Source organism: Gopherus evgoodei, chromosome 2 (genome assembly GCF_007399415.2).
Source record: "Gopherus evgoodei ecotype Sinaloan lineage chromosome 2, rGopEvg1_v1.p, whole genome shotgun sequence".
Taxonomy (NCBI): Eukaryota; Metazoa; Chordata; order Testudines; family Testudinidae; genus Gopherus; species Gopherus evgoodei.
This window is the reverse complement of record NC_044323.1, coordinates 60,582,555-60,590,003: the sequence shown is the minus strand read 5'-3', so window position 1 is coordinate 60,590,003 and position 7,449 is coordinate 60,582,555. Positions and strand designations below refer to the sequence as shown.

The 7,449-nt window shown below is 43.4% G+C and overlaps 1 protein-coding gene across 7 annotated transcripts in view; it reads left to right on the top strand.

The window, feature by feature from the left end:
• The first annotated feature begins 576 nt into the window (after nt 1–576).
• Nucleotides 577–7,449, top strand: part of FAM126A (family with sequence similarity 126 member A) — a 97,557-nt gene continuing 90,684 nt past the window's right edge. For 3 of the 7 annotated variants that reach the window (XM_030550760.1, XM_030550757.1, XM_030550755.1), the window contains exons 1-3: nt 697–722; nt 1,449–3,962; nt 6,946–7,002. The gene's annotated coding sequence lies outside the window, so the exon portion shown is untranslated. Of the gene's footprint in view, nt 723–1,448; nt 3,963–6,945; nt 7,003–7,449 lie in introns of all 7 variants that reach the window. The other 4 variants (XM_030550762.1, XM_030550761.1, XM_030550756.1 and 1 more) reach the window with 4 other exon arrangements.

The following is a 7,449-nucleotide window of genomic DNA, read 5'->3' as shown; positions in this document are numbered from 1 at the left end:
CAAGATCCTTGGTGGTTTGGATCCCATTTTGTGGTTTGGGCCTATCTCTGATTAAGAGTGAGGCTAAGGTAATGTATTTGCTTCTATTAGTTCCCCTGCAATCCATGCCTTAAGGTTGTTGAGGCCTCTAATGTTTATGGGCTCCATCATCGGAAGTGCTGAACCCCTGCTGTAAGATGCTGAGCCCCTCCACTCCCAGCCATCCAGGCAGCTCAGCATCTCACAGGATCACGTTCCGGTGTCACTGTCAAGGCACCAGGCCCCAGTGACCTGAGAGAACAGAGCAGCTGCACCAGCAGGAGGACGGAAAAGACACATTCACAGCCCCTGACCCCAGAACACTAAGGGCTGACTGGACCCTCTGCTGTCAATCAGATGTCGGGAGAAGTTGGAAACCACGCCCACAGCCTGTATCCCCGCCCACACACCCCACCCCATCCCTCTTGTCCCCCTCTCCCCCCCAACAGGACAGATCCAACCCGTGGAAAAAGGAGGGAGGAGCCCGTTCTAAATCCCACCCTCTGTGCCATCCCATAGGCTAGCGTGATTGCTCGTCGCCTCAGCATTGGCTGACACCGCAGCCAGGCAGGGACAGGCTGGGCGGGGTCGGCCTCTCACTTTCCCACCTCGCCGCCAGGCAGCCCCCGAAGCTAGTAAGTCGGTGAGCGGAGGCGAGGTGGCGTTACGGGGTGAGGGAGCGGCGGCGCCGTTGGGCGGGAGGGGTGAGTCTGACTAGCTGAGGGAACTTTTCTTGGCGGGGCTGGGAGTCTTTGGCCGTTGGGACTGTTAGAACCGCCGGGTAACGGCAGCTTGGGGAGGTCCCGGGTCCGAGAGCTGCTAGGCGCTCCCTGCAGCGGGGTCCCCTCTCTTCCCCGCCGCCGCGCCTGGAGTGTCCCTGCCCGACGGGCTGCAGAATGCGGGTGCTCCGTGCTGCTGCCGCCCCGGCATGGCCCTGGGCTGGGGCGCCCTGACCCGAGGCGGCGGGGCCGCTGCCCGGCTCTAAGCCGGCGGCAGGGGTCGATCTGCGGAGCTGCCGAGCCCGGCTGGCCTGGGTCATCACAGCGGCTAGGACTGACCCGATCGCTCGTGCTGGGCTTGGAGCCGCGTGGTCCCGGCGCCCTCGCAGCGAGACGAGAGGGTCTCAGGCTCTGCCCCAAGGCGTTTGCCGGGCGCCTGGGGCTGGCGGGGCTGGGAGCGCTGCCCCCGCGATGTGCCCGCACAGCGCCCCGACAGGCAGCCAGGGACCCCCTCCGCTCGCGCTTGACAGATGGGAAAGCGGAGGCACAGGCAGCCTAAGCCACTTGCCCATCGTCTCACAAGGAGTCTGGCCCAGCGGCCTGCGCGTGTTTCTCTTTAGGAGCGGGCTTGTGGAGTGTGTGTGTATGTTGCCTTGGGGCACTTTGGTTATCAGCACTGGTGACTCTGATCTCTTGTTCACATCTTCACAGGTTGAGAGTCCCCGAGTCTCTTGGTTTCCTTTTACACAGAGGTGGAGTCATGGGACCGGAGAGATAGGGGATGGTCTTGCTGAGACTGCTTATTAATAAATAGCTGTACATATCCATCTGGTTTCACAAAACGTAGAAAAGACAGCTTGTACCTTGAAGGGCTTGCAGTCTGCTACAGACAAGACAAAGACTCTGTTGCTATTTATCTCTTCTTACACTAGGATGAGTGTTTCAAATGTCACTTGTGATGTGCTGTTACTTGTAGAATTTATGCTCATACTCAATTATTAGTCTCTACTTCCTCTGTCACTTCTGTTTGTGTTTTTGTTTAAGCATCTGCAATTATAACTTTTTATGGAAAGATTTAAAAACCAATCTGGTGCTCTGCTGGTTACATTAGTGAAAGCAGATTAATTTTCACTAATCTTTCCAGCGCATTTCCTCTTCTGCATTGATTTCAGTCCACTCAGGGAGGTATGTGAAGGTAGCAGAAAGAACTGTAGTTGGTGGCTGGGTTTGCTTCTATGCAGATTTCTTTATCCAGTTGCTTGCACATTAAATTCAGGTAACTTACATTTTGTGCTTTGTGTACTTAACATTTTTTTGAAAGGCAGAGATCAATGTCAGTAGACTTTTTTAAAGTCTCTAACCCTGGAAACCATTACACTTGTCTCTCTTCTCATCTAATTTTATCTCTGCCTTGAAAAGCGTTTGGAAGGATTTTCCATTCAGAAGTGTCAGATGGCCAACTGCTATATTTTCACACCTTTGGAGGGCTTGTGTGACTTCTCCAATTTAATACTAACTTTCACAATTCAGATTGTTCATAATGAAATCAGTGTTTTGGGAGTCTGTCCTTTGAGAAGATGGAAATGGATGAGTAAAAGATGCAGGTGCCTGTTTAATGGCTACTTTTGAGTAGTCTTGATAGTTTCAAGTTCAGACTTCAAAATAGGTACAAACAAATTGTATGTCAAAGAATAATTGTGAAGCAGACTGTTGTAACATTGGTAGTTATTTTAGTGAGATCTGACAAACATTTTTATTATAAAACAGGATGGTGGAAACTGACCCCTCTAGAAGGTTTTTCTTCTTACAGATTAGTAGTCTATTTTTGGGTTACAAGCTGATTTTAACAAATGAATACATTTGGAATATGCTTTAATCCAGTATTTCTCAACCTATTCACCATTGTGGGCCACATGTGCAGCTCTTTGTGTTATGTGGGACACATCCATACAATATATATACTACCTGTATGGAACTGAGAGTGTCATGTGGGCCACACCTCTGTGCCGAATGGGCTGCAAGTGGGCTGCGGGGTGAGAACCACCGCTTTAGTCCACTCTTCATAGAATATCTTTCCTCTAACATATCAGGTTTAATTCTCTGTTGTTGTTTTGCAAGGGAAATCTTTCTTCAGTTTTGTTGCTATGGTGGTGGGGAATACCACTATAAAGCTTGGTTTAATTTCCAGGGCGTTTTAATTCCTAAGATGAAATTTTATTAACAGTAAAATACTTTAAGTGTAATTTGAAGGGGACAGTTTCTTTGTCTTAATTTCTTTGGCATATTTTCCTTCATTGTAAGAAAACACAGCATAAATCTTTCTTCCAAAATGGAGATTTTATTTTGTGTGTGGTACCAAAAATACCAATCACAAGATAATTTTTTTTTTTAACAAAACTAATGGCAATTTTCATCTATAGTGTTTTGTTGGCTGTATTTCTAAGTGTAGTAGTTCTTTTGATTTCAGTATTGAGGTGCATTTTAATAGATCAAACTAAACTGTAAAGGAATATCTTTTTCTCCTGTATTAAGCTTTCACTGGTGGTGGTGATATATTTCTGGTCTGCCTGTTGGCTCCCCTGCCCCATTTCTTTTGTTTCTATCAAGAGATTGTGCCACAGGAAGATTGACAAATAATCAGGAACAGCTGGATACGTACTCTCTTAAGCCCCAACCTTGCAAAGACTTTTAAACTTTTAAAAGTATATAAAGTTAAGCAACCCATGTGCTTAAGTTGTTGTAAGATCAGGGACTTAGATGGCATCTTGTTTGCACTGTGCTTAACATAATGAGACTGGCCAAAACCCATGATTGTGGGGCCCCCCTTATAGTTACTGCAATACAAATTGTTAATACCAGAACTGTTTTCTTTGTGTACAGAATTGAACAACGTTGTGATATGTGCATGCCTTGGACATGTTCCTTTCAGGCAGGTGGTAACAGATGCTTATGCCTCTGTCTGGTCATTTGTGTGTTGTATGTTGTCTGCATGACAACAAAACGTTATTTGGATACTGAGCCAGGTGCCAGTCGAAAGGTTGCAAAATGTGCAAGAGAATCTACAGGAAGAAACAAAACAATAGAGGGGTGGGGAGTGGCAGCCTGCTTATGAATGAAGTCAAAGGATGGAATTTGTATATATTGGGAGACAAGCTGACAGCGTGCCTGCCTCGTGAAAGGAGAATCACAGCCTAGCCTGTCTGTGAAATGCTGCAGGACCTTTGGGTGAGCATTACTCTACTTTACAAGACACCAAAGTATCTAGTTAGTTAAGTCTAGGTTCTAGAATGTGTGTTAGGATTTTGTTTTATATGTAAACATTTGTTTTCAATCCTACTACTTGCTATTACTTGAATATTTGTGCTGTGTTTAAATAAACTTATACTTGATTTCAATATAAATGTATCAAAGTGTTGTGTGTTAAGTGGAGAGAGAATCTTAAGTGGAACAGGTAAGTTGGGGTGTACTGTTTCTTTAGAAGCAAGAAATTGGTTAATACTGTGAGTGTTCAGTAAAACAGAGGCTGGACACTGAGCATCTCTTTCGAGGGTTAGACTGTGCCTATTGCTAACCTGTAGAACTGGAGCTGGTGAGGCCTAGAGAGGAGTGCTTGTGTTGCCATGGCCGTTGCATTTGGGGATATGACCCATGGAAGGCACAAAGCTTCCTCATGCTAAGGGCATGTGGTAGTGAGGTGCCTCACAATCCTGGGTATCCTGGGAAGTATCACAGTTGTCTACTAAAAATTGCACTTTAATTCAGTGGCTGGTCAAGAACATTCGGCACTGGTCTGAAACCTATAGGAGTGTCCATTCTAGGAAAAAAGCGTATTTTTACAATATTGGCTAGTGGGTTAGGAGAGAGCTTAGTGTTTTCCTTGACCTGCTAACACATGTTAAAATATCAGCTGTGTTGCCCACACTATTAGGGAGAGGAAGTGGGGTCAAAAAATGTAACTAGTTTCGAGACTGACCTTGATAAGTTTATGGAGAGGATCTTATAATCAGACTGCTTGCAATTGCAGATCAGGTACATGCCATTGTAAGTAGCAAATATCTCCAGTGGCCAGTGATGGAACAATAGAGAGGGATCTGAGTTACTACAGACAATTTTTCCCAGGTGTCTAACTGCTGGGTCTTGCTCATGTGCTCACTGTGTAACTGATCACCATATTTGGGCTCGGGAAGGAATTTCCCCATAGTCAGATTATGTATATGAGAACGGCTATACTGGATCAGACCAAAGGTCCATCTATCCCAGTATCATGTCTTCCGACAGTGGCCAATGCCAGATGCCCCAGAGGGAATGAACAGAACAGGTAATCAAGTGATCCATCCCCTGTTGCCCATTCCCAGCTTCTGCCAAAGAGAGGCTAGGGACACCATCCCTGCCCATCCTGGCTAATAGCCATTGATGGACCTATCCTTTATTCATTTATCCAGTGCTTTTTTGAACCCTGTTACAGTCCTGTTATAGGTTGGCAGAGACCCTTGGAGTTTTTCATGTTCCTCTACAGCCATGGTCACTTGCAGGTTTAAACTAGTGTAACTTGAAGTCTTTAAATCATGATTTGAGGATTTCGATAACTCAGCCAGAAGTTATTGGTCTATTACAGGAGTGGGTGGGTGAGGTTCTGTGGCCTGCGATGTGTGAGGGCTCAGATTGGATAATTATGCTGATCTCTTCTGGCCTTAAAGTCTGAGTCCCTGAGTCTCACCAACAGAAGTTGGTCCAATAAAAGATGTCTCTCTAATATCCTGGGACTGACATGGCCATAACAACATTGTCTGCACTATGATTTTACTTTTGTACTAGGCCTGATCTACTCCTAAACTTAGGTGAATTCTTCCATCAACCTAGCTACTGACTATAAGAGATGGATTACCTACATCAACGGGAAAAAATGCCATATATTGCAGGAAGCATCTGCATTAGAGCACTGTAGCTATGCAGCCGTAGGTGCTGTAGTGTAGACATGGTAGTTAACCCATGGTAAAAATGCATCTTTTTTCCTAGTTAAGATGAGGCCTAAATGTATAGAATATATTTACTAATTATGCCTCCCATAGTAGCAGATGCATAGTTTTGAGGAATTTGCATGAATTATAACGGGAAAAACAGTAATTTTAAAGCAGAGCTTTTCTATAAAAGTTAAGGTGTTGGGAGCATACTTGATACTTGAGCTTTTAAAGTGAAATCTAAATTTTTAATTGAGACTTGAATGTTAAAGTTACTGGATGTATTAAGTACACTAGAACTTGGGCACCTATCAGGATTACCCTAGACACTCTACAAAAACATGAAGACACTGCTATTGTCCTGAACAATTTACAGTTTAATTTAATTGATCAGCTGACCATCATTAATGGATTGATCTTTATACAAGATAGCACCCACTGGAGTCAATGTGGAATATTGTCAGTCTCAGAACCACAAGATTGGACCCAAAATACGTTATGTGCTATGGGAGTTTATGCAGGTAACGTGTGAATCACTGTGCACTGGAAGGAGTATAATTCAAAGATTGGCATTAGTTGTCAAGCACTCCATCTTCCAGAAGTAATATGCGTAAAGTTTAAATAAGATATTATCAAATGGTATCATGGTACTTCATATTGATACAGTCATCTAAATCTTTATACTGTACATACTGCTTCTAGCATTTTATTGGAATCTAGAAGGCAGGGTCCAAATTATAATTGCTTCTATTTTTACCCCTTAAATTTGGAAAACTGGCTCAACCAATGTGAATTACTTTATGCTCAATGATTTAAGTGATGATATATAAAAAACTATTTCCAATACACGATGAGGATGTGGGTGAAAAGCAAATTTGACTTGATTCTCCCGGTGCTGTGTATTGGAAAATTATTTCTTAACATATTGTAATCTGATACTGTCTCAGCTGCTCAGCTAAATTGTGGTTTTTGACTTGTTAATGCCATTGCACTTGTTTATGGTGATGTCCACAGGCTATAATTAAAATCAGGGCTCCCTTGTGCTCATTGATGTACAAACATATGTAAAAGACTATGAACTGTTTTAAGCAGGGACTGCCAAAATAATCAAGATGTAACTGGTGACTCTAAACCAGCATTGTAGAATGACAGTGATTGGGTTTTTTAAATGTCATAATTCACTGTTTTTGCCTTATTTTTTATATAATGTCAGAGAGACTCTCTTTAAAGTTTTTTACATTTTTCCCTAGGCAAGGATGTCGAGACAGGTGTAAAGCCGTTTTTAAGACTTCAGTAAAGGGTAACAGGTATGCACTAGCTGTTTGTGGGCAAACTAACTTAAATGTTTATCAGTATAAACAACGTAGCCTGGACTTCAGTGACTTTAAAATTTAAGCTGTGTATTTTACCTGCTTTTTTTTTTCTTCTTCCAAGATCTTTGTATGGAATTTTCTTTGTATGCAACTTTGTTTTTGTACAGTGTGTGTGCGTAGTGTTCTCTGGTATGGGTGATTGGAGTCCATCTTTTCCTTGGTGGCCTGATTTAGTGAAATTGGCACAACTTTTGTGTGTAGACTGTCTGTCTGTTTTTAGAAATATTAGGGATGTCATCTCTGGTCTTTTCTGGTTTTGCTGGAATGAGGCCCCCTTCTGCGAAAGGCTCTTATGAAGATTTATTGTGAGTTGTCACCTGAATTGAAGGAGTGAAGTGCTGAATCATATAAAAACCTTTTTTCAACAGGTATTGGGTATTG